Below are 27,264 nucleotides of genomic sequence, written 5' to 3'. Positions count from 1 at the left end.
GCGCAGTGGAGAATGATTTCAACGTTGTGCAAGGTTCTGCAACCTTTTGAACTTGCCACACGTGAAGTCAGTTCAGACACTGCCAGCCTGAGTCAGGTCATTCCCCTCATCAGGCTTTTGCAGAAGAAGCTGGAGACATTGAAGGAGGAGCTAACACAGAGCGATTCCGCTAGGCATGTGGGACTTGTGGATGGAGCCCTTAATTCGCTTAACAAGGATTCACGGGTGGTCAATCTGTTGAAATCAGAGCACTACATTTTGGCCACCGTGCTCGATCCTAGATTTAAAACCTACCTTGGATCTCTCTTTCCGGCAGACACAAGTCTGCTGGGGTTCAAAGAACTGCTGGTGACAAAATTGTCAAGTCAAGCGGAACGCGACCTGTCAACATCTCCTCCTTCACATTCTCCCGCAACTGGGGGTGCGAGGAAAAGGCTCAGAATTCCGAGCCCACCCGCTGGCGGTGATGCAGGGCAGTCTGGAGCGACTGCTGATGCTGACATCTGGTCCGGACTGAAGGACCTGACAACGATTACGGACATGTCGTCTACTGTCACTGCATATGATTCTCTCCCCATTGAAAGAATGGTGGAGGATTATATGAGTGACCGCATCCAAGTAGGCACGTCAGACAGTCCGTACTTATACTGGCAGGAAAAAGAGGCAATTTGGAGGCCCTTGCACAAACTGGCTTTATTCTACCTAAGTTGCCCTCCCACAAGTGTGTACTCCGAAAGAGTGTTTAGTGCCGCCGCTCACCTTGTCAGCAATCGGCGTACGAGGTTACATCCAGAAAATGTGGAGAAGATGATGTTCATTAAAATGAATTATAATCAATTCCTCCGTGGAGACATTGACCAGCAGCAATTGCCTCCACAAAGTACACAGGGAGCTGAGATGGTGGATTCCAGTGGGGACGAATTGATAATCTGTGAGGAGGGGGATGTACACGGTGATATATCGGAGGATGATGATGAGGTGGACATCTTGCCTCTGTAGAGCCAGTTTGTGCAAGGAGAGATTAATTGCTTCTTTTTTGGTGGGGGTCCAAACCAACCCGTCATTTCAGTCACAGTCGTGTGGCAGACCCTGTCACTGAAATGATGGGTTGGTTAAAGTGTGCATGTCCTGTTTATACAACATAAGGGTGGGTGGGAGGGCCCAAGGACAATTCCATCTTGCACCTCTTTTTTCTTTCATTTTTCTTTGCGTCATGTGCTGTTTGGGGGGTGTTTTTTGGAAGGGCCATCCTGCGTGACACTGCAGTGCCACTCCTAGATGGGCCAGGTGTTTGTGTCGGCCACTAGGGTCGCTTAGCTTACTCACACAGCTACCTCATTGCGCCTCTTTTTTTCTTTGCGTCATGTGCTGTTTGGGGAGTGTTTTTTGGAAGAGCCATCCTGCGTGACACTGCAGTGCCACTCCTAGATGGGCCAGGTGTTTGTGTCGGCCACTAGGGTCGCTTAGCTTACTCACACAGCTACCTCATTGCGCCTCTTTTTTTCTTTGCGTCATGTGCTGTTTGGGGAGTGTTTTTTGGAAGGGCCATCCTGCGTGACACTGCAGTGCCACTCCTAGATGGGCCAGGTGTTTGTGTCGGCCACTAGGGTCGCTTAGCTTACTCACACAGCTACTTCATTGCGCCTCTTTTTTTCTTTGCGTCATGTGCTGTTTGGGGAGTGTTTTTTGGAAGGGCCATCCTGCGTGACACTGCAGTGCCACTCCTAGATGGGCCAGGTGTTTGTGTCGGCCACTAGGGTCGCTTAGCTTACTCACACAGCTACCTCATTGCGCCTCTTTTTTTCTTTGCGTCATGTGCTGTTTGGGGAGTGTTTTTTGGAAGGGCCATCCTGCGTGACACAGCAGTGCCACTCCTAGATGGGCCAGGTGTTTGTGTCGGCCACTTGGGTCGCTTAGCTTAGCCATCCAGCGACCTCGGTGCAAATTTTAGGACTAAAAATAATATTGTGAGGTGTGAGGTGTTCAGAATAGACTGAAAATGAGTGGAAATTATGGTTATTGAGGTTAATAATACTTTGGGATCAAAATGACCCCCAAATTCTATGATTTAAGCTGTTTTTTAGGGTTTTTTGAAAAAAACACCCGAATCCAAAACACACCCGAATCCGACAAAAAAAATTCGGTGAGGCTTTGCCAAAACGCGTTCGAACCCAAAACACGGCCGCGGAACCGAACCCAAAACCAAAACACAAAACCCGAAAAATTTCCGGTGCTCATCACTAGGAACGCCGTGCAGTGGCTCCCCAACCTCTGGACATTCTTCTTATCGCTATTGCCCAGATCCTAAGTTACAGTCATACCACACTGGATATGCCCAAATTCGTCCGATCTTGGAAGCCAAGCAGTGTTGGCCCGGCCAGTACTGGGTAAGGAAACTTCCCAAGAAGACCGGGTGCTGTAATAATAACTGGATCAGGGCCGCGTTATTTCTATATTCAATCTAACAATAATTCAACCCAATAATAACTCTTCCGTATATGACGGTATCTACCTATGTATAACACTATTAATACGAAACTGATTGCCACAAAAAAATTTTTAGTGTACTAATCATATATTTAACATCTGTACTCTAAGATGAATCTCCTGATGCCATTTGTCGCACCATCCTGCAGGATGTCATCCCCCTATGGATACTAGAAGATAGGGTTTAATACCACATGCTGTATTTACCAGATGAAGCTTATAATATAACTATATATAGTACCTATTCTCCAATAATATGAGTAATCTGTATATATACTATGGATCATACATGATTCTTAAGTAACGTTTATAAGCACTGATTCCGCTTTTATATATTTTTTTATATGCGTTTTTCCGGTTTGGAGACAAGGGAACGACTGCTACCAATCTATTTGAATGAATATTGTCTATGAAAACATGGCCGCCGGCACCCGCTTCTACTACATGGGACTGTCTTGCAATATGGACTTCACTAAGATGGCCGCCGCATCTCCCTTCATATCAGCCGGCACATGCGCAAAAGGAAGTCCCGGACACCGGATGTGGGGCGGAAATGACGCGAATAGCGTCACGCACCGGAAATGAACTCTCCTGAACGAAATTAGTGTTTTATAAGGACTCCTTGCACAGTTTTTAAGCGCAAACATAGTACTTTACTACAACCACAGCTTCCCTTCTTATTAGTTACAATTAATATGTGTTTTTTGAATCCTGTTCCCAGGGTATTTCGACCGCCGGGATTCCGACCGGCGGCATTTAGTACTGATCCCAGATGATGTGTCCCACTCTGCTCACTACCCCTTGATGAAGTCAGACCAGACGAAACGCGTTGGATGGACCCTGCTACTATTGAATCCTCAGTTAAGCTGCTTCTTCTTTATACAAAAGTTTTTATATATGTATTTTTTACATATTTTAATTTTAGACACGTAGTTGTTTCTAGTATTCTAATTTTTTTAGTGCATGCATTTTAGCACCATTTCTACTTGTCTTTGATGTGCCCTTTGGATTTTTTAACGATCTGTTAACGTTTTTTTAAAGCACTCTTTTATGCTGTCTTTTTCATGTGCAATTGTCTTAAACGTTCTTCGCAATAAACCCTGCATTGTTTTTGAAAAAGTACATGTCGCTAAGAATATTTACCACCTGTGGTCGCTCCGATCTTATTCGCTTTTCCAATATATATATATATATATATATATATATAAAATGTGTGAAGGGGGTATCATAGCATGGGCTTTCTCTAGGATCAATTTTGTCATATGCCCCCAGTGCATCACAACACATGTTCAATGCATGCAAGTATGTACTATGTGTTAGGTGCCGCGGTCCGCGGCGCCGCTCGGTCCGCTTCCGAGCGACGCTCACGGCCGCCGCATCTCCCTCCCTGCCCGCCCGGCGCCTAGCAGTGCCAGGACGCCGTGCGTACTGTAGCCGCCGGGTCCCTGGCAACGCTAGGACGCCGGGCGTCCTCAGCCGCTGGGTCCATAGCAACGGGGACGCCATTGGCGGACCGCGTTCCCCGTTGCCAGATAGGATTGATTAGTTGCTCGTGCAGCAGGGCAGCTGCACGGCAACTAGTAATTAGGGTCTGGGGGCTGGTCTTGCTGGCCCTCCTTTCATTGGCCAGCGGGGTCTTTTTATAGGAGCCAGCACACTGCAGCCTCGCCGGTGATAGCTTCCTGTATGCTGTTCCTGCCTTGCAACGTCTGTTCCTGGTCAGCTGTATCTGGTCGATCCTGCTCCCTGTGCTCCTGAGTTCTGGAGTTCTGAAGCCGGTCCTGGGAATCCTTCCTGTCCAAGTGAACCTGTTGCGGTCATCTGGGGGTTCTCGCTTGTTGGGGTTCTCTCCCGGTTTCGTGAGTAGCGGCTTCTGCCGCATGTTGCGGCCTAGGCCGCTTAGTCCTTGTTTTACTTTTGTATTGGTGGTTTTTGCGGAGGTTTCCGCTTTTCACTGTCCTCCCCGGGACTCGGCGGTGCCGTGTGGGGGAGTGGACAGTGGTATCTTTTGTTGTTCTTTTCCTTTGGCGGCGTGCCGCACATATATTTTGTTTTAGGGTAGTTAGTAGCCCCTAGCTTCTGTTTGCTTTAGTTAGAGGTCCCCTTGTTATTATCCTGTCTCGGTTCACGCCTTGTCTCACTCTAAGACCTGGGGGCATCGGAGTTGGGCAGACCTAATCCGCCCTTCAAACGCGGCTGCCGTGGGCCCAAGAAACCATAGTCACTCAGGCGTGAACTGACCACACGGGTAAAACAACGGAGGTAGGGTGCTAGGGGCTATTCCCGTACCATCCCTTATTTCAGCGTCACGTCCTGGTGCTTTGGACTCTCTACACAAACATCTCTCCAGTTCTGAGCATCAGGAACGTAACATTATCACCGGCCCAAAAACAAACAAACAAAAAAAAGAATAATATTAAGAGTTATTTGTTTTTGGTGGGCCTTGAAATTCGGCCTCATGAATCCGGCAGTATTAGGACCGAATCCCAGCCAGCTTTTGGCCAACCAGATTCAGGAACTAACTCAGATGGTTCAGGATCTTACTCTTCGGGTGAGATCGCAGGAAGATCTTTTGCGAGCCTCCCCGAGTATGATTCCAGAACCAAAGATGCACCTTCCTGACCGTTTTTCAGGTAACCGAAAGGATTTTTTTAATTTCAAGGAAGCTTGTAAGCTTTATTTTCGTTTAAGGCCCCGATCCTCTGGTACTGAGTCTCAACGGGTCGGGATTGTGATGTCTTTACTACAAGGCGATCCTCAAACCTGGGCTTTTGGGCTAAAAGCCGATGATGTTGCCTTGCTATCTGTAGATGCCTTTTTTAAGTCTCTAGGCCTTTTGTACGATGACCCTGATAGAGAAGCGTCGGCTGAGAGCCACTTGCGTGCACTTAAGCAAGGGAAAAATCCAGCAGAGGCGTATTGTACCGAGTTTCGCCGTTGGTCGAACAACTGTGGCTGGAATGATCCGGCCCTGCGCAGTCAGTTTCGCCTCGGTTTGTCTGAAGTTATTAAAGACAGTCTCCTGCAGTACCCCGCTCCAGAGACTTTAGACAAACTCATGGAGCTTGCTATTAAAATTGATCGTCGTCTCCGGGAGCGGAGGGCTGAAAGAGGAGCTAGTTTCAGGCCTAGTCCATGTGTGTATACTTTCCCTGAGGACGTCGAGGAGCCCATGCAAATGGGTCTCTCCCGGCTGTCCCCAGAGGAAAGAACCAGAAGGCTAAATTCTGGTCTTTGCTTGTATTGTGGTGGCAAGGGACATATCGCACGTAATTGCCCGAATAAGCAGGGAAACGCTCTGACCCAGTGAATTGTGAGGGGGTTCACTTGGGTCTGTAGTTGATCTCCTCTAATGATTCCTTATTAGTTCCTGCAAAAATTTCCTTTGGTAGACTCAGTTCGTTGGTGTCGGCCTTCGTCGACAGTGGAGCTGCGGGAAATTTCATGGATCTTGGTTGGGCTCAGGCTTTGGGCGTTCCACAGATACCTTTGGATAAACGTATCACCATGCACGGCTTGGATGGTGGTCCGCTTTCTAATGGGGTAATCACTCACCGCACACCTCCAGTACAACTGACAGTGGGGGCCCTACATTCGGAGAAAATCGAATTTTACCTTACCCATTGTCCGGCTGTCCCCGTAGTTTTGGGTCACCCCTGGCTTGCCTTTCATAATCCCACCATAGATTGGCGGGCTGGGGAGATTTCCCGATGGGGTCCCTTTTGTGTTAAGGAATGTATTTCCCGTCCAGTCCGGGTTGCGGCAGTCACCCCAGAACTTATTCCTTTGGAATATCAGGACTTTGCCGACGTTTTCTCCAAGGGTAATGCGGATATTCTGCCTCCTCATCGGTCCTATGACTGCGCTATCGACTTAGTTCCTGGTGCCTCTTTGCCTAAGGGGAGACTATATGACCTGTCTGGGCCGGAAACTACGGCAATGAATGATTATGTACAGGAGAGCCTAAAAAAAGGCTTCATTAGGCCCTCGAAATCTCCATTGAGTGCAGGGTTCTTTTTTGTTGAGAAAAAAGATGGGTCGCTCAGACCATGTATTGATTATCGGGCTCTGAATAAAATTTCTGTTAAAAACACCTACCCCTTGCCACTGATTTCAGTACTGTTTGATCAGCTCCGGACTGCCGTTATCTTTTCCAAGATCGATCTTAGAGGGGCTTACAATCTCATCCGAATAAAATCTGGGGATGAGTGGAAGACGGCTTTCAGCACACAGTCGGGACATTATGAATACCTGGTGATGCCGTTTGGGCTGTCTAATGCTCCTGCTGTATTTCAAGATCTCATTAACGACGTCCTTCGCGACTTTCTAGGAAAGTTCGTAGTCGTTTATTTAGACGACATTTTGATTTACTCTGAGTCTTTTGAACAACATATTACCCATGTGCGACTGGTCCTTCAGAAGTTACGGAAAAATCATTTATACGCCAAACTGGAGAAATGTGATTTCCACATCACAGAAGTGTCCTTCCTGGGGTATATTATTTCTCCTAAGGGGTTTTTCATGGAACCAAAAAAACTCCAGGCCATCCTAAATTGGGCACAACCCACGAACTTAAAAGCAATTCAGCGCTTTTTAGGGTTTGCAAATTACTATAGGCGTTTTATTCATACCTTCTCAGATTTGGTTGCTCCTATCGTGGCATTGACTAAAAAAGGAGCGGATCCTTCCAATTGGTCGCCTGAAGCCAAGTCTGCCTTTCTGGCCTTAATCAGGCCTTTGTCTCAGCTCCAGTACTCAGACGGGTGTGGTTCGTTTTATCGACAGTATCTAGGTCGACAATGTTTAGGTCGACCACTATAGGTCGACAGTCACTAGGTCGTCATGGATGGAAGGTCGACAGGGTTTCTAGGTCGACATGTGCTAGGTCGACAGGTCTAAAGGTCGACATGAGGAATTTTTTTTTTTGTGTCGTTTTCTTCGTAGAGTGACCGGGATCCCAAATTAGTGCACCGCGTTCGCTCGCCATGCTTCGGGCATGGTGCCTTCGCTCCGCTACCGCTTCGCTCGGCACACTTTACCGTTCCAATCGTAGTCCACGTGGATCGTTAAGTATGAAAAAATCCCCCCCCAAAAAAATGTGAAAAACTCATGTCGACCTTTAGACCTGTCGACCTAGCACATGTCGACCTAGAAACCCTGTCGACCTTCCATCCATGTCGACCTAGTGACTGTCGAACTATAGTGGTCGACCTAAACATTGTCGACCTAGACACTGTCGATCTTCAGACCGGATCCCACTCAGACACCCTAACCCGGATCTCCCCTTTATTGTCGAGGTAGATGCCTCAGAGGTTGGAGTGGGGGCTATCCTTTCTCAGGAAGACCCGGAGTCTCAGGAATTACACCCATGTGCCTTCATGTCCAGAAAATTCTCCTCCGCAGAATCCAACTATGATGTTGGTAATCGGGAATTGTTGGCAGTTAAATGGGCTTTCGAGGAGTGGAGGCACTGGCTGGAAGGAGCAAGGCATACCATTACGGTGTTTACTGACCACAAGAACCTGCAGTATATTGAGTCAGCTAAACGGCTTAATGCTCGACAGGCACGTTGGGCGCTGTTTTTTACTCGTTTCAGGTTTATTATCACCTTCAGGCCCGGTTCCAAGAATACAAAAGCCGATGCCCTGTCACGTTGTTTTCTTCCGGTTCACAATAACCACCCGGCTACTACCCACATAGTCCCATCGTCTGTCATCCGGGCTGGCCTCACACAGGATTTATTTACACAGCTAGTCCAGCTTCAGCAGCAGGCTCCCAAAGTCACTCCTGTATGCTGTTCCTGCCTTGCAACGTCTGTTCCTGGTCAGCTGCCGTGGGCCCAAGAAACCATAGTCACTCAGGCGTGAACTGACCACACGGGTAAAACAACGGAGGTAGGGTGCTAGGGGCTATTTCCGTACCATCCCTTATTTCAGCGTCACGTCCTGGTGCTCTGGACTCTCTACACAAACATCTCTCCAGTTCTGAGCATCAGGAACGTAACACTATTGTCCTGATTCGGATTTGTATGCAATCTGATTTGCGCACAGATCAGAATATTGGAGGTTTGCGCTTGTGCAAGATCCGTTCTGTGCATGTGCAGAACAGGTCCTGCAATATCATTCACAGCCCACTCTCAGATGCAGCCTTATTGACATGCTGCAGCGTTTGGAGGGAGGCAACCAGATTGGATGCATCCTTTCTTGGACCCAGCTGATCTGTTCCGGTCTGTTTAAGTTTCGGTGTACGCATAGTTGGCAAGTGCTGCAACTGAAGGTCGCAATGGTGATCCAATGCTGCATCTTCACACATAGCACTCGGATCGCAGATGCATGCAGGAGACATCTATTTTCTACAGACGCCTCCTGTTGCATCTGTATTTTATGTATATGGTATTGTAAAGCGGAATCAGACCCTGCATCATTTGGTGCAATGATTTTTATCTTAAATGCAGGTTTATAATTCCAGTAGAGTAGCCTAAGGGTACGTGCATACGGGAAGCTTCTACGTGAACGGCCCTTCTGATCCTTATAGGGATCAATTATCTTTTTTATTATTCCATTTTAGCTACACTCTATTAACAGTAGTTGAACAGAACACAGCTCAGGCAGAGGGGCAATGCAACAAAATGGCCATGTGCATGTAATGTAATGTGACAAGCAAGACATATTTAGCAGGAAACAAGATTTGAAAAAAGAAAACAAACACTCGGTCTGCTGTGCAGTTGATCAAAACACAGCCAACCTACTCTACAGTCCAGGAACCCCAACCACATCCCCGCTCCTTGCCACTAGTGCCTAAAGGTGTGCATAGTGTAGCTAGGGCAGTACATCATACCCCCCAACACTGCTGTGCTGAAAACCGGTACAGATTCGTAAAGGGGGCGTAACCATGGATAAAGGGTGTGTGGCCCCCAACACTTCCATAGCATTGAATTGAATTGGGAGATGCCAAAACCTGGTACAAAGCCCTTTTTGGCCCGTACAGACCATACAAAACTGTACTGCATCGGCCAAAGGGTACAGTTGGAGGGTATGGTACATGTGCTGCAGCTGGCAGAGATTTGGTCTCATCCTACATCTAAGCTGTATTATGTTTTGAGAATTGTGTTGCTCTTTGTTACCTGCACTCCACTTTTGTTATTTATTTACTGTTATGCTAAGTTTTGTCTCCCTGTACTGTCCTTTGTACGGCGCTGCGAAACACTTGTGGCGCCCTATAAATAAAATGTAATAATAATAATAATAATCCTAATCTTTTAAAGGGACACATCTCGCTTCTTCCAGTTGTACTATGACAGATGAGTGCATTTCTAGGTGCACTTACATCAATGTAAGACAAACCAACAAACATAGAAGTTATTGAACAGGCAGCTGTTGCGAACTGTGCAGGCAGGTATTCTGTGGAGTAAACCAAAATTCAAGAGGATTCAGCCAATCATTTCAACGAAAGCCATTGTCTCTTGGACATTTGTCACCAATAGCCTGTGTTTCCTATTGAACTGATAGGATGCATCCTCAAGAATAGTGGTTCAGATCATGCCCATGGATGTTGATGAGATCTTCAAAGCAGTATTTAACTTATAGGACAGGCTGTTTTACATCAAATGAAATACATTTATCTAAACATTTAAATACCTTAGAGGAAATAAAAATATTTAGGATTTGAGTTCAATTCATAACGGTATTTTCCTCTGTATGCAAAACATCTGGTCTGTAAGCCTTTCTAAAGACACATTTTGAAACAGTCAATGAATCCAATGGCTGAAGGCCTTTCTAATATTGTTGTAAGAACTGAATATTTTTCATAGATGACCTTTACTCTAGAAAAGACTTCTGAAATTTCTGGAACCTTTCACAAAGAAACGTTTGTACTGAATAGAATCTTGACCTACTGGATATTCCTATGTCTGGGTTTTAACTAAGCCAGCAGAATACCAATAATGACAAGAAAATCGAGGCCTGTTTTTTTAGACATAGTGGAGGGTCCAGCTTACAAATTGGTCCTATGCTCACTATCATATACTGAATTGTATTCTGCCCCACAGAATTTTGGCCCCAGGTCTTTATGTTGATGGAATGCACATCCAAATAATAGTCATACTTTACAATACCGCCCCAACTTCTGTTTTATGCCTGTTGATTTTCACCTTCATTGTAGGGTCAGGTTCTCCTACCCCTATACCACCCGATGCACCATTCACCCAACATCAAAGTTAGCAACAGTGGATTTAAAATAGAAGGTCAGATGTACTAAGCCTTAAAAAATTATAAAGTGTAGAGTGATAAACTACCAGCTAATCAGCTATGAACTGTCATTTTTCAAACGCAGCCTGTGACATGGCAGTTAGGAGCTGATTGGCTGGCACTTTATCACTCTCCACTTTATCACTTTTCAAGACTTAGGGGGGCATATACTAAGCAGTGATAAAAGCGGAGAAGTGAGCCAGTGGAGAAGTTGCCCATGGCAACCAATCAGCATTGACATAACATTTATAATTTGCATACTATAAACATACAGAGCAGCTGATTGGTTGCCATGTGCAACGTCTCCACTGGCTTACTTCTCCACTTTTATCACTGCTTACTACATATCCCCTAAAGTACATCTCCCCCCACAGTAGTGTCGGTTGAATGACACAGCTGGGAGGGAAAAACCCAATCAAGACTGTAGCTAATTCCCTGGAATGCAAAAGGACACTAGGGCCCAGTTTTATCAAAGCTTGAAGAGAGATAAAGTACTAACCAATCAGCTGCTAACTGTAATTTGACTGGCTGTGTTTGAAAAATGACAGGAGCTGATTGGTTGGTACCTTATCTTTCTCCAAGCTTGGATAAATCTGGGCCCATGTTTTAGAGATTGGTCTCAAAATAATTGTACTTGTAATTATCTCAATTTTTGCGGTACTGACTTTACTGTACATTACAATTCCTCTTATTGCGTATATTATTTGTAAACCTTCACTATTTTAATTCTATAGGCTTTATAAGTTAATTTTAACTTTGCCTTTACAGTCAAATGATCCATATTATTACCCAGCAATCCCAGTGACATGGGATAGGTTGCTTACAGTATTGGATAACTGCACCATCCTCTAGGTCTGCCATACTCACATGACTGAGACCGGAGTGGCTGGACAGGTTTTTGCTAGTGGAGGACCAGTGTGAGCAGGTATCCCCCTCCCTCTCTGTCGCCTGGAGCTTTATGATCTCAGGGGTCAACAATTCAATGGAAGGGGCTGTGCTGAGGCATCTATCATACTAATTAACCACTTGAACGCCAGCTTGTTATTGTGCATGTCATACATAGACAGATGGCACCAAGCTAACATAGTTTTTTTCACACTGTTATTGGGCACAGGAAAAAAACTTTCATATAAATAAAGGAAAGCTAACAATAAGCATTGCTGTTATTGTTATATTTAATTTGTGTTTACATTGTAATAAACGTAATGCATTTGCCGGCTGTTGGGATCCCGTTGTTCAGGATACTGATGCCGGAATCCCGAAAGCCGGTGAAATGTCAGCAACCCCGTATGCCCACTCGTCTGACCGTCTCCCATATTCCTAATAAACAATATAAACATTATTTTAACATTTGACTTGCGGCAAACTGGTAAATTTCAAAAACTTCAACCAGGTTCCCATGCTTTAGCCCTTCTTAAACAACTTCAGTTTAGTATAAAGAAGGCATGGGCAAACATTATGCTGGGAATGCAAAATCGCCTTGGCTAAATTAGTGAAATATAAAATTCAATAACTAATAAAAAAATAAATAAATCCAGTTCAAACTTCAAACCATTCAGCTCAGGGAGATGTTGCAGAGTGTGGTTACTACTACTTCAGATACAAGGCATTTCACACCAAGGCTTGAAAATCTTAGCATTAGTGGAATGGGTGTGTATACATTATCATTACTAAGTATAGATTTGCAGAGTGCTACAATTCACTCACTGCCTCATGATTAATTCAAATAAAAGATAATATTCATTACAACAATCATTCTGCAAAGATATATTATTTACTCTGATGGCACACTGGGCACCTGAGAGAGTAAAGTACCTACCTGCTTGCCTGCACATACTGCATCATCAAGCCACTCCCACCTAGGTGATACCCCAGAGGGCAAAAATGTACACACTTGTAGCCTTGACCACTTGATTATACATATGGTTTTATCAAGTTGCACTAAACTTTTACTTTTATATCTGCCATGCTTGCATACAGTCCAAGCGACCAGACAACAGCAATTGTGCCATTTTGCAGCAGAGACACCACCTGACTGTCCCACAAAGCCAGCAACTATGTCTAGAGGGCAAATAAAAATTGTAAATTATGCCTCCCTATTATGTCATCTGAGGTTACGACAACTGGTAAAAAATACAGTTTGTATAAAATACTGTGGGAGTGACGTACACAGAAAACAATGGGTGTAGTACGGTATGCCGGCGGCCCGACCGCTGGCATACCGACAGTGTGGCGAGCGCAAAGGAGCCCCTTGCGGGCTCGCTGCGCTTGCCACGCTGCGGGCACGGTGGCGCGCGCTATTTATTCTCCCTCCAGGGGGGTCGTGGACCCCCACGAGGGAGAATAGCTGTCGGTATGCCGGGTGTCGGGATCCCGGCGCCGGTATACTGTGCGCCGGTATCCCGACATTCGGCATACTGAAGACCACCCGAAAAAAACATCTACTATTAATATAAAATCACGTTGACAGCTGCAGTGTCAGCCACCCTCACAGACAGTCAAACATCCCACTCTGGTAATGTTTTTGTTTAATTTTTTTATTCTGGCTCCACAAAATACCTGAATCTTTTCCAACATGATGTTGTGCCCAACATGTCTGGTCTGGTCTCCTGTCACTGCAGAAGACTTATACTCCTTTTCCACTAGTGATGCGGGTTGCAGCCGAGAGCCTGACATGGGTGCTACTCGACGGCGACCCTCATCAGAGCCCCCTTTCCCACTGCACTCACCTACCCGGCATATTGCCGGGTTGGTGACGCTGCTGGTGACATGGTAGGGGCGGCCACATGATCTCCCAGCACCGCCCTTCCATACACTGTGAACGGGAGCCGTGTCGCATCGACGCGGCATCCGTTTACACTGCACATCTTACTGGGTTGAACTCGTGTTCAACCCGGGAAGCTACCCGGGTAGGATTCCCGGATCACTTGATCCGGGTTTTTGCAGAGGGAGCCATTTCCACTAGCAAAAAACACAGGTAAACGCGCGTCCCCGTGCAATTACCCGAGTTTTTTGAGCTAGTGGAAAAGAGGTATTAGGCTGGGTACACACTTGAACATATGCAGCCGATATATCGTCTGATTGGGCGGATCGGATGATATATCGTTCACATCTTCCACTGTATATACACGAAATCTTTATCAATGCGCGTTCCCTTGGGTCGTTAACAAAGTCCAATATCTGTAGTTCCAGCCTTGAAATCTAAAGATGTTGGACAAGACTGCATGCACCTGGATGTGGGTGGATGCCGTCACTGACGATATCGGTGATGATATCGTTCAGTGTGTATGTCTGATATCTTTTGACTTGACAATGTTGCATATTATGCACATTGTCAAGTGTGTACCCAGCCTTAAAATATACTTTACACCAATTTGCATATGAATGTCTAATCTTCTAGCTACCTGTGTCATGTCCCCAAGTATAAAGGGCTGCCTCATATATCTTATGTTTTTTATAAATGACAATAACAGAATGACAGAATTCATAACAAACAGGCTCGGACTGGCCCCTAGGGGTACAGGGGAAACCACCGGGGGGCCCCACTGCCTAGGGGCCCACCCTCTCAATTATACATTATGAATATGTTACATTATACTGCACAGGACTATGGTGTATTTTCTACAGGGCATTGTAGTTATTAATCTGGTACATTGTCATGCATGCACTAGCAGTATTTACTATACATATTATTTATTAAGGGGCCCAGACCATGCACTAATGGTTACCCAAGCCTCTAAGAATTGGCAACTACCACTGCATTTCCCCGGTGTGCCCTTCATGCCCCAGTCCGACACTGATAACAAATTATAACAGCTTGAAATATTTCTGAACACTAGGAGACAAGAAAGAGATAAGGATCCATATTACCTCACATAGACATCTCTGTTCCAGTAAATACTGTGAATCTGAAAAAACTGACTGCAGGATATAAGAATAGAGTATGACTGAGCATGGAGGAGCCTGGCGACAGAGTTCCAGATTCCTCACATACCCATCACTAACAATGCAGAAAAATATTAGGTTTATGTTTTTGAAACTGTTTGAACTTTATATATAGAGAATAATACAGCGTGAAAATAACTTCATCCACTGTGTCCTTTCTGTGTCACGCACAGCGAAACCATAATGTCACTCGCTGCTGCTGTTATTGTCTTACTCTATGACACAGATAGGCTAATTTGTGTTCCATTTCAGAATGAAGCAGCCCCACTCCCAGTCTGTGTGTGACATTAGCTGAGAGCCCATCTCTTTTGGGTGTGACACTGCAGTGATAATAAGCCTTTCTTATTATTGACAAATTGAAGGTATATCTTTTATGTGCTTGGCATATATACAAGCTAAAACATGAATCCTACGAAAATACCAATACAGTGATAAAAACCGGGTAAAAGAAAAATGGAACAATTAACAACACATAGATACGTACTACCAGAATGAATAAGCACAAATAAATCAATTGGGTTGCGCAAAACATGAACAAATACGCAAAATACTGCACCAAAAGCATAAAGGCATGACCTATTAATCATGCATTCTACAGGACTTAATTATGCATGACAAAATGATTAAACATATATGAACACTTTTAATATTATTTTCTATAACTGCAGAGGTTCCGTTGTTGAAGTGTTTTCCCATATTTTGCTCAGAGCTGGTCATGACACTCATGAAATGCAGTGAATGTGCACCAAATGTGCAGCAAAACATATTCGATTTTGAAGCCCTGTAACCCAGCGCACTTGCAGGTGTACACCTAATATCTGATGTCATGAGATGCCTCTGCGAATTAGAAGTGCAAAAGTCTAATAGTTAAATGTTTCGTTTTTTTCCAATTTTTCTACTAAAATATTGCTCAGTTTAGCCTTATTTATGGATTAAGGGCCTACAGTGCCTTGCTAAAGTATTCACCCCCCTTGGATTTTTACCTATTTTGTTACATTACAACCTGTAATTTAATTTTTTTTTATCTGAATTTTATGTGATGGATCTGCACAAAATAGTCCAAGTTGGTGAATTGAAATGAGAAAGATGTATATAAAAAATAATCTTTATAAATAAAATTTTTCAAATTGGCATGTGCATATGTATTCACCCCCTTTGCTATGAAGCCCCTCAAAAGTTCTGGTGCAAACAATTACCTTCAGAAGTCACATAATTAGCGAAATGAAGTCCACCTGTGTGCAATCTAAATGGCACATGATCTGTCAGTATAAACACATCTTTTTTGAAAGGCACCAGAGGCTGCAACACCACTAAGCAAGAGGCATCACACCATGAAGACCAAGGAGCTCTCCAAACAAGTCAGAGACAAAGTTGTTGAGAAGTACAAGTCAGGGTTGGGTTATAAAAAAAAATATCCAAATCTTTGATGATTCTCCGGAGCACCATCAAATCCATCATCTTCAAATGGAAAGAACATGGTACCACAACAAACCTGTCAAGAGAGGGCCGGCCACCAAAACTCACAGACCGGGCAAGGAGGGTATTAATCAGAGAGGCAGCACAGAGACCAAAGGTAACCCTGAAGGAGCTGCAGAGTTCCACAGCAGAGACTGGTGTATCTGCGCACGTGACCACAATAATCCGTACACTCCATAGAGCTGGGCCCCTACCATGTGCAGAGATGAACGCAGATCTGGCTGTGTATGCAGTCATCTACGCTCATCTCTGAATAACCCCCTAAATTAATTGCAAGAGTCAGATTTGGGACTGCCTTTTACATTTAACATACAGTTTTGTGTTTGAAGCTTTGTTTTACACAGACGGAAGGCAAAAAGTTTAATTGTGCATGATTACTATTTCCTTATTCCTGCCAGCAACACTTACTGATCACATCTTAGGGCTGTACTAAGGAAGTGTAACATATTAGGTATATGGAATGTTAGAAAACTTTTCAATCTCCTGTGGGGGTTTTTTCATGAAAGAATCATACAAAGAACAAGACATGTCTCATTAACACAAGCATTGACTCCTAGATAACAATCAGTAAATGCATATTTCTAAATCTCACGCACAGCCTGCATACACATGTCTGCCCTGCACAGCACATATACATTCTCCGGCAATATACTGTACAAAGGGGGTCATTCTGACCCGATCGCAGGCTGCAGTTTGTCGCAGCGATGCAATTGGGTCAGAACTGCGCATGCGCCGGCACCGCAGTGCGCCGGCGCATGCCAGAAGGCCGTCGGGCCGCTACGATCGCCTCTGCCTAATTGACAGGCAGAGGCGGTCGCTGAGCGCAGGGGGCGGATGGAACGGCGACGTTTGGACGCCGTTTCGTGGGTGCGGTCCGGCCAACGCAGGCGTGGCCGGACCGAACGGGGGACGGGCCGCAGCGGCTGCGTGACGTCACACGCAGCCGCTGTGAGCCGGGTAGCAATGAGTAGCTCCCGGCCAGCACGGTAAAGCTGCGCTGGTTGGGAGCTACTCTTGAAGTGCAAAGGCATCGCCGCTGTGCGATGCCTTTCACTTATGCGGGGGGGGGGGCGGCATTGACATGCGGGGCAGGATAGCCCTGTGCTGAGGCGTCCCCCCGCATGTCAGTGTGAATAATCGGAGCTTTAGCACAGCTACGATCATCTCAGAATGACTCCCCAAAGGCTGTGATGATGCAGTCACCATTCATATACACTGTATCTGCACACACAGTGTATCAGGAATATGCCCTTCACCAAAATAAGGAGAATAGACATCAGTAATCAATCTGGAAGCTTCAATTAAAAAGTGTTGAATGATTATAACAAACATAATATTCCAGCAGTTATTCAATGAGGTTCCTGATTTTCAAACTTGATGCATACAGCTCACACAAACTAGACAGATAATTGTTTCCCCGGCATGCATTTTCCCTCACCGCTGTATCCTAAATATACTGCATGCATAAAAGATCTCTAGCCCAAGCCAAGTACATAATAGCATGGCTACATACAGAGCCATGCCACTTGTTTTTTTTATCATGTTATTGGAACCAGAAGGTGACAGTGTCTCCAAACCACAGCATCCAGCTACTGAGATTTGATTTCCCACCCTAAGAGAAAAATAACTGCTTTACCCTTTTGGTGAACTAAGAAAAGTGCTGGCACATGTTCGATTTCATTTAAATGTAGTGTAATGGTATAGAGTACAAAATGTAGATGGTGTTTAGTAAAGTTTTACACACATGAACGGTATCCATTTGGATGGTCGGCCATGTTGAGGTCGACATTCATTAGGTCGACCACTATTGGTCAACATGGACAAATGGTCGACATGGACAAATAGTCGAGACATAAAAATGGTCGACACATAAAAAGGTCGACATGGCTTTTTAAAAAAAAAAAAAAAAAATATTTTTAACTTTTTCATACTTTATCATCCATGTGGACTACGATTGGGAATAGTAACCTGTGCCGAGCGCAGTGGTAGCAGAGCGAGGTACCTTGCCCGCAGGGGGATGCGGCACACTAATTGGGGTTCCTGGTCATGTTAAGGAAAAAATGACACCAAAAACAGGTCAAAAATCCATGTTGACCTTTTCATGTGTCAACCTGTCCCGAGTCGACCATTTTCATGCGTCGACTATTTGTCCATGTCGACCATGTCAATGTCGACCAATAGTGGCCGACCCAATGACTGTCGACCTTAACCATTCATACCAGAACCCACATGAACCACCCATCATGTTTTCTGCTCTTTCTATTGCAGTGGTTCTCGAACTGTGTGCCGTGGCACCCTGGGGTACCTTGGGGTACTTGCAGGGGTGCCTTCGATTTTTGGTCCAGGACCAATTCAAATTATTTATGATCAATGTAATAGTCAAAACCAGTGCTGGTGGCTGCCAATCTAGGGTGTAGCGAGGGTGGCTCCAGTGGAGCATGAGCTCCATGCGCCGGAAAAGTTAGAGGGCGCTCCACAGAGGTGGAGGAGCAGAGGAGGCGCACACTGACTCAGACTCTGAGACTAGGTAGGGAACAGGGCAGGCAGAGGCAACAGCAGGAAACACTGACACTGTTGCTGAGCAGCTATTTCTGCCCCTCAGGCAATACTGGAACATTATTTTCAATGATAAATTGGGAGGTTATCAGATCTGGGAAGGGGGGCAGTTTTGGGGTATTATTTTTATTGAGAGACAGGGGGATTGTCAGGTCTGTGGGAGGTCACATTTGGGGCATTATTTTCATTAATGGATTGGGGGTTGTGAGGTCAGGTCAGTCAGGGCATACATAGTGTTTTTAATTTATTTGAATAAAAAAAAAGTAAATAATTGAATACAGCTATTTCCATAGTGGCTTTACTGTGGTGTAACATGTATGAGGGTTTTCTACCATGGCATAACATGTATAAGGGGATTTACCATGGTGTAATGTGTATAAGGGACTCTACTGTGGCGTAACGTGCATAAGCAGCTCTACTGTGTGGTGTAATGTTAAAAGCAGTTCAAGTGTGTGGCGTAACATATATAAGCAGCTCTTCTGTGGCATAATGTGTACAAGCGGCTTTACTGTGTGGTGTAACCTATATAAGCGGCTCTACTGTCGCGTATTGTGTATAAGCAACTACTGTGTGGTGTAATGTTAATAACGGACACTACTGAGTGGTTTAACGTGAAATAGTGGACAATACTGTGCGGTGTAATGTGAACTGGTACTATTATGTGGCCACGGCCCAATATTTTGGTGCGCACTGTCCATATTTTATACTTGGGGGCACCCAAAGAAAACTTTCGCAATGAGCTCTACAAGGTCTAGAACTGACCCTGCCACCAATTTAAATATGATTTCTCTTCAAATGTAACATGCTATCCAATTCAGTACAGGGGAGAGGGGCGCCAAAACATACCCTTGTTCCGGACACCATGGCACCTAGCTACACCTCTGCTGCCAATCATAAAATATGTGGACAGACAGAAGTTAATCTTGTCCCTCACCACACAATTGAACCTAAGGATGACATATAAACACAATTTACTTAATTAATATCTCTTTTTAAATTTCTCAACAAGAAACTTTTGGCCCAGGGGCGCCGTGAAAACAATTCTGATGCTCCAGGGTGCCATGATTCAAAAAAGTTTGGGAACCACTGGTCTATTGTATTCCATGCACTCATAGGACCAACAACATCAATCATTTCTTTATATGGGTACTGTTTATACACAATGCAATTATATAACCAGACACGGATTGGCCATTGCTTCCACCGGGGAGGCCTCCAGTGGGCCGACTGGTGTGTGGGGCCGCCTCTCATATGTGGCTCCCCACCCCACGTGACTTTCTGGAATAGTGCGGTGTGCGCCGCAGCCCCCTGATGCTATCGGCCCTACCCAGCTGACAGCAGGAGGAGGAGGTCCGCGCCAAATGCTACTCTCGGGGGGAGAGATGGTGCAGCTGTGGTGGATGCGCGTCCTGCAGGAGAGGTGAGTATAATTCTACTCTGACCTCTGCCTGCACTGCGCTCCCGGCCCACCACCTGACTGTAATGCAAGCCTGTCTGCAGGGAGGGGGGAAGAGGCCATAAGAAATTATAACATGGAGCCTACTCTGATTGCTGCAGTGAGACAGGTCTCCATGTACCACTATCAGGCACTGCAGCTTGCAGGACATTTATTTTTAAAGAATGAGAGCTGCAGTGCCAGTGGTACATGTAGGAAGGGGGGGCACTGATACTGTGGGTATTATTATGTATATAAGCGGCACTGATACTCCGGGCATTATTATGTATATAAGCGGCACTGTTACCATGGTCATTATGTATATAAGCGGCACTGATACTGTAGGCATGTGTATAAGTGGCACTGATGCGGTGGGCATTATTATGTGTATAAGCAGCACTGCTACCGTGGGCATTATTGTGTATGTAATTGTAAACGGCACTGTTACCATGGTAATTATGTGTATAAGCGGCACTGACAATGTGGGTATTAATATGTATATAAGTGACAATGATACTGTGGGCATTATTATATATATATATATATATATATATATATATATATAAGCGGCACTGCTACCATGGTCATTATGTGTATAAGTGGCACTGATACTGTGGGCATTATTATGTGTATAAGCAACACTGATACTGTGGGTATTATGTGTATAAGCAGCACTGATACTGTGGGTATTATGGCCCTCATTCCGAGTTGTTCGCTCGCAAGCTGCTTTTAGCAGCTTTGCACACGCTAAGCCGCCGCCTACTGGGAGTGAATCTTAGCTTATCAAAATTGCGAACGAAAGATTAGCAAAATTGCGAATAGACACTTCTTAGCAGTTTCTGAGTAGCTCCACACTTACTCGGCAACTGCGATCAGTTCAGTGCTTGTCGTTCCTGGTTTGACGTCACAAACACACCCAGCGTTCGGCCAGACACTCCTCCGTTTCTCCAGCCACTCCCGCGTTTTTCCCAGAAACGGTAGTGTTTTTTCGCACACACCCATAAAACGTCCAGTTTCCGTCCAGAAACACCCACCTCCTGTCAATCACATTACGATCACCAGAACGAAGAAAAAACCTCGTAATGCCGTGAGTAAAATACCTAACTGCATAGCAAATTTACTTGGCGCAGTCGCACTGCGGACATTGCGCATGCGCATTAGCGACTAATCGCTCCGTTGCGAAAAAAAATAACGAGCGAACAACTCGGAATGACCCCCTATGTGTATAAGTGGCACTGCTACAATGGATATTATGTGTATAAGCAGCATTGCTACCGTGGGCCTTATTATGTGTATAAGAGGCACTGCTACCGTGGCCATTATTATGTGTATAAGGGGCACTGCTACCATGGGCATTGTGTATAAGGGTCACTACTGTGTAGCATAGCGTGAATATGGGGCAGTACTGTGTGTCGTAGTGTGAGATAGGGGCATTACTCTGGTGTAATATGAAATAGAGGCACTATACACAGTGTAATGTCAATAAGATTGTACTACTGTGTGGCGTAATTTGAATTCGGGGTAATATTATGTAACCATGCCCCTTCCATGGTCCATCATTTTCTGTGATGCGCGCCTTCGGCGTGCACTGTTCCTTTAGATAGTATGGGGGTTAGGGCACAAATTTGTAGTTTACAGGGGGATGCCTAATACCCTACCATTGCCTCTGCCTAATGGGAGGGAAGTTGGTGGTGGGGGAAATTAGTTACACAACCTCTCCAGAACCATTTTAAGCCCTGGGGACAGACAGCACACAGAGGAGACAGATTCAAAGACAAAGGAGATATATTGGCTCACATGAGGAAGAAACTGCACATACAAAACTGGAAACAAGAAGGCAAACGGAAGGTCACAAAACAGCATCGCGGACCTAGTTGTTGGATTTCTGCTCGCACCCCTGGAAGGGTGCAAGAAGAAATCCTCTAGTCAGGGACATCGCTCTGAATTGAATAGCTTCAGGAGCTCCCTCCCAGCGCTATTCAATCCGCGTTGAACTGAACTGACCCCTAAGAAGCAGAGAGACAAATGAAGGAGATGGACAGAGAGAGAGGAGAAGCTTTCAGGAAATGGACTTGAGATATTTAGTGAGTGTACAGAGGATTAAATGTCACCCCAGTTTAAATTTCTTATCTACTTCTGCTACAACACAATACTTTCTAAACTTTTAATGTGTTAGGTCCAGCTAATTTGACATGCTCTGCATTTTGTTGGTGCAACTCCGCCTACATTACATTTTGAAGTAATCCCGCTTACTTTGCTATTGACTCCGCCTACAGTTGGTTTGGTGCCGCCCACATGAGGCCACTTCTAGAAATTTTTCCAGGGCCACTTTTGTTTCCCAATCCGCACCTGTATATAACCTACTCACCCATAAGAAACAAAAAAATGTATTCAATAAATGTAATTTTCAACCCTATTGCTGACAAGGACAATTCAAACATCATATGCTTATTTCTATCATCTAAAAATATCTTAAAATGGTAATAAATGGCAATCCGCAGTCAGCCAATCAGAAGTGGCTAGCCAGTGGTGGCGACTGTCACTACCATTAACATGTATCTGTTATAGCCGCCAGGTACCCACAAATGATATGGCTACAGACAGGCATATATGTGTCTCTATGCATGACTGCCTCAGTTCGCAATGATGCAGACACTTCCTTACTGTTTGTACAGCCTTTCTCTCCCCGTTCCGCCTATTCTAGCATAACCAGACACAAATGTCAGATGTGCATATGGACGAAGGCATATGCTTTTACTGTGGGAATGCCCAGTACAAATTTATGGAGTTTTACGGCAAGCAAATTGGCATACGCCCAACTCAGCATGAGCCCCACTATGTAATTCATTGTCTGTTAGAACATGTATCTATATGGATAACTGCGATTATTACAGTAAGTAAATATAATCGAGGCAGCTGAGCGATATTTGGGTCGGAGTGGGAAAAGTTAACTTACCGCTTCACTGATACAGTTTGAATAAGTGACCCAACTTGTCGGATTACGCATGCACAATGGAACTGAATAATAATAATAATAATAAATCTATAGAAAAAGTAAAATATAAATACAGTAGTACAGTACCCCATGATAAATAGGATGAAGCCCTATCATGAGCACAGATATCCAATTTCAAAGACCTAAGGCTTTTCACCCTATGATAAATATGACTAATAATGGTATTAGGTGGCTACAATCTCCCAGAACAGAAAGTATGAGGACATGAACCAGTTTATGTATTTGTGGGATGTACGTAGGAGTAATAATGAAATATGAACTAAGCAAAAGAAAGGAATGCATTGTAAAGTAAATGTAGAAGAAGCAAGAAGAGTCAGATATCTTCCTGCAGCAATATTTCGGGGGCTTGCTCTGCGCTGCTTACTGCAACATTAAAGCATGGGACCTGTTTGGGAGGAAATGTGAGGCACTATAGGTTTCAGTCATGACTTTAGCATCATCTATTGTGCAATACTAACTATTGCATATCTATTGTATGTTGTATATATGAGAATACAACCGAGAGGCAATCAGAGAACTCAATAGTATGATGTTATAGGAGAAGGGAGGGTTAGTAAGGCCACCAAAGTACAATTTAATTTTGTACCCAGAGTCCTGATTACCTCTCAATGCCTGCCTGGGAAACCATGATTACATTCTGGATTTACACTAGTTTTTTTTATTTCATATTATTTTACTTCTAGTTGTGAGCTAGATCATTTCTTATTTTTGAAGTAAAGTGCCTGCTGGGAAATGAGGCAAGTGTGCAAATAATATATAGTTATGATTTGTGCTACCTTGAAGTGCAGCATTTGGCATTGTGGCCTTGTTCCTAGCTGCCCAATGCTGCAGATTAATGCAGCCGAGTCGTGGCTTAACCATGCGATTCAGTGCAAATTGCATCATCGCCTGACTGGAGAGGGTGGCTATTCTCCAGGCAGTCTGGGGGAACTCCACTGAATTTGGACGTTTCCAAGAATGTAAGCAGGCATGGTTTAATACGCTTGAAGCATGCGTCAAACCATATTTTAATTTGTGGAATTGCTCAATAAGTGGAAAATACGAGTGTTTATAAGAAATCATAAACAGTTCAAACATCTCTGATAAAGCTTAGGAATACTATTTCCCAATAGCATTCAGTCTCTCTAGGGTAAACCATGCAGGTATGACTGTTTGACTGATAGGCCTAGACAGACTGTCATACAAAATTACTTGCCACTTCTAGGAAGGGTACACAGTGCACACTCGGCAAGAAATAAAATGATTTCCTTCGGGCGTCGCAGTATTGGTTAAATGTACAAATCCAGCACCAGGCCAAGCAACTATATTAGCATCAGTGTATAAATAGACGCGATGTAATGTGCCGGACACTTTGCAGTCTTTTACTTAAAGTGAGTGATAACAATGAATAATGTTTCTCACAGTACTCTGGCTGACATCCAGGTTAATTCTGCACTTGATGCACTACAAAAACAAAACCTCAGCAACACATATTGATACACAAACATATAAGCCAACTGTCATGTTAGAGTGAGTCACAGAAAAAAAAAGTAAGTCTATACTGTTAAAGGGAAACATAAACAAGGGGCCAATAAAAGCCATATTTACTGATCCATCCAATGGACATAACTCATGGTCTCCAGCAAACACGATACTATTCATGCATTGCAAAATGGGCATTTCATTATAATAATGCAAGTACATGCAACACAAGTACTGTACAGTTACTTCATTTAGAACATCATTAATTACATTTTGTCCTAACCCTAAGAACAAACATATTACTATTCTTAAGGCTGTGCAAACATACTTCCCACAATTTCTTCCAATGAATGCACCATGGTTGTCAAATGTGAAAATGGCTGCATGGAGAAGTTGATAAGAAAGCACTGTATCCATCACTGATATTGTAAATGTGTAACTATGTAGTAGTGTTAATAGGATTTCAGATGACTAATACAGTTTTTGTTTTTCTGTAAACATCCTCACATTATTCCTCTAATATAATATACTATTTAATTTAGAAAGGTTACTGCACACCCACCCTAACCCCTCTCACACTTGCACTTCCCTGTGCATGTCTGTCTTCTGTCCCTGCATCCGTGTCATTCCATATGCATTGTTTCTCATTTTTTGTACAAGGCACATAAACTGCCTCTACCCTGCACTTTCCTTTCCTGCAACAAACAAGCAATCAGAGGACTCACTCAGGACAGTGGCTGTAGTTCTAGAGCTTGAAATAGTATGGATTATAGTAGACACATTGCAGCCTCCAAGTGCTCTCGCACACTCAGGTTGTGCTTCCGTCTCGTGCACACACATGCTTCTTAGTTACCTGTAACAGTAAGCAAGGTGGAGCAAGAGGTGTGTGTATTTAAACCAGCCAATTAGAGTCTGTCCGGATGCTTAGATTCTTACCTGTAGTGTGAACTGTAAGTGTAACCCTTTACATGCCTGTCTAGTGTTCAGACTTTTACTGAAACAAATGCAGCATCAAAGACATATTGTATTGGGATCTGCATTTTTTAGTCCTATAAATACGTTAATTAATAGCAATTATTACTTTCCTTGAAAATATGAAAAGAGAAAATATATGTACTGCTAGGTCAGTGATGGCTAACCCTGACAATCCAGCTGTTGTTGAACTACACATCCCAGCATGCCCTGCTACAGTTTTGCTATTTGGCCATGCTAAAACTGATGCAGGGCATGCTGGGATGTGTAGTTCAACAACAGCTGGAGTGTCAAGGTTAGCCATCACTGTGCTAGGTTCTACTATACTATGGAAGCACCTTAGTCACGCATGTTATAAATGTGAACTATAGAGGCTGCATCGATGTACAATTTAAGCTTTCCTTTCCACAGGAAAAGATAATAAACCAACACACTGTACTGCAATGTAGCTGTATACTTTGTACGTGCTTTGTATAAAAAAATTATTTTTTTCTTACTATCAATAATTATATTTTGAGACTAAGACCAGATACACAATAACATAACTTGTACAGGTTCAGTATGAATTACCGCTTTTCAAATGTACTATGCAGTTACTCAATATTGAAAATAGGAATATTTCTGTAGACAAATCTTTAAAAACTTGAGACCGTTTTACAAGTATTCAAACATACTTCATAAGCAACAAATGATCATAATATAAACAAAAAAATATTTCCCTGTCGAGGATATATGAACAGTACACAGCAGATCGCTTTAAACTTACCACACTCATATAAGGAGAACGTTGCACTTTCTAGAGAAGGGACCCGGAGCTCCTAAGCCTCCGTGGCATCTGTAGATGATCTCTACAAGACTTTTATCCTCCACTAATTATGTCCTGTACAAAGCAATCTTTTCTCTCCTTTGTCCACTGCCCCTTGCCCATCCTCTAGAAGCAGATATACACTATCTCCAGCCCTATTGTACACCAACCTGTCCCTCCTACACATTATCTACTTTTTAACATGACAATCACACAATGAATTACTTTTCTCTGTTGCAAACACAATACACTTTTCTTCCAATCACATCTTGTGCTTTGCTGAGTACTGCTGTTTAGGAGATGAGTCTATATTTTGAGGTGTTGGTATGCACTGACATAATTCCTATAGCCTCCGTACTTATGTGATGTTTATCTACCTGTATAGAGAACTTTCATATGCATAATGATAATATTGAGGAGACACTTCCATCAGATTATTGGTTCAAAACTTTTTGGTTTATTGACATATGGGGCAATATGTAATAGCCTGCGAGGTTCAGACTGTTCGGGCATTTCTGCGAGTCGGACGGTATTTTTAAAGCGACAATCATTTACAAGGCAAAACCAGGCCTATTTTACGTTGTAAATGATTGCTACTTTAAAAATACAAAAATTATCTTCTGACTAACCATGACATTACATCTATCAATAGAGCTATACTAAGTTTATATGGATGGGGAAAAAATGACCTAGGATTTCATTATTTAAACTACAGCAACCTCTGTTGTTGGGGGGCATTAACCTACCAAATATTCAAGATTATGCTCTAGCTTCTAACCTAAGATATGCTCTGGATTAGGTGGGAGGAGTTGATAACTATGTACACTGGACCCTAGACCAGGCATTTCTCACAGGAATTTCATTA

The 27,264-nt window shown here is 43.9% G+C and overlaps 1 protein-coding gene and 1 pseudogene across 2 annotated transcripts in view; one reads left to right on the top strand and one right to left on the bottom strand.

Moving 5' to 3' along the window:
• Positions 1 to 27,264, bottom strand: part of PLEKHA6 (pleckstrin homology domain containing A6) — a 296,849-nt gene that overhangs the window by 177,669 nt on the left and 91,916 nt on the right. The window contains exon 1 of one of the 2 annotated variants that reach the window (XM_063955247.1): positions 25,348 to 25,452. The exons of the other annotated variant lie outside the window; for it this stretch is intronic. The gene's annotated coding sequence lies outside the window, so the exon portion shown is untranslated. Of the gene's footprint in view, positions 1 to 25,347; positions 25,453 to 27,264 lie in introns of those variants that run through there. 2 annotated transcript variants of the gene reach the window in all.
• On the top strand, positions 2,308 to 2,425 carry LOC135052622 (5S ribosomal RNA; annotated as a pseudogene).

Source organism: Pseudophryne corroboree, chromosome 2 (genome assembly GCF_028390025.1).
Source record: "Pseudophryne corroboree isolate aPseCor3 chromosome 2, aPseCor3.hap2, whole genome shotgun sequence".
NCBI lineage: Eukaryota > Metazoa > Chordata > Amphibia > Anura > Myobatrachidae > Pseudophryne > Pseudophryne corroboree.
Note: the sequence above shows the minus strand (reverse complement) of the source record. Positions and strands in the feature narration are given on the sequence as shown.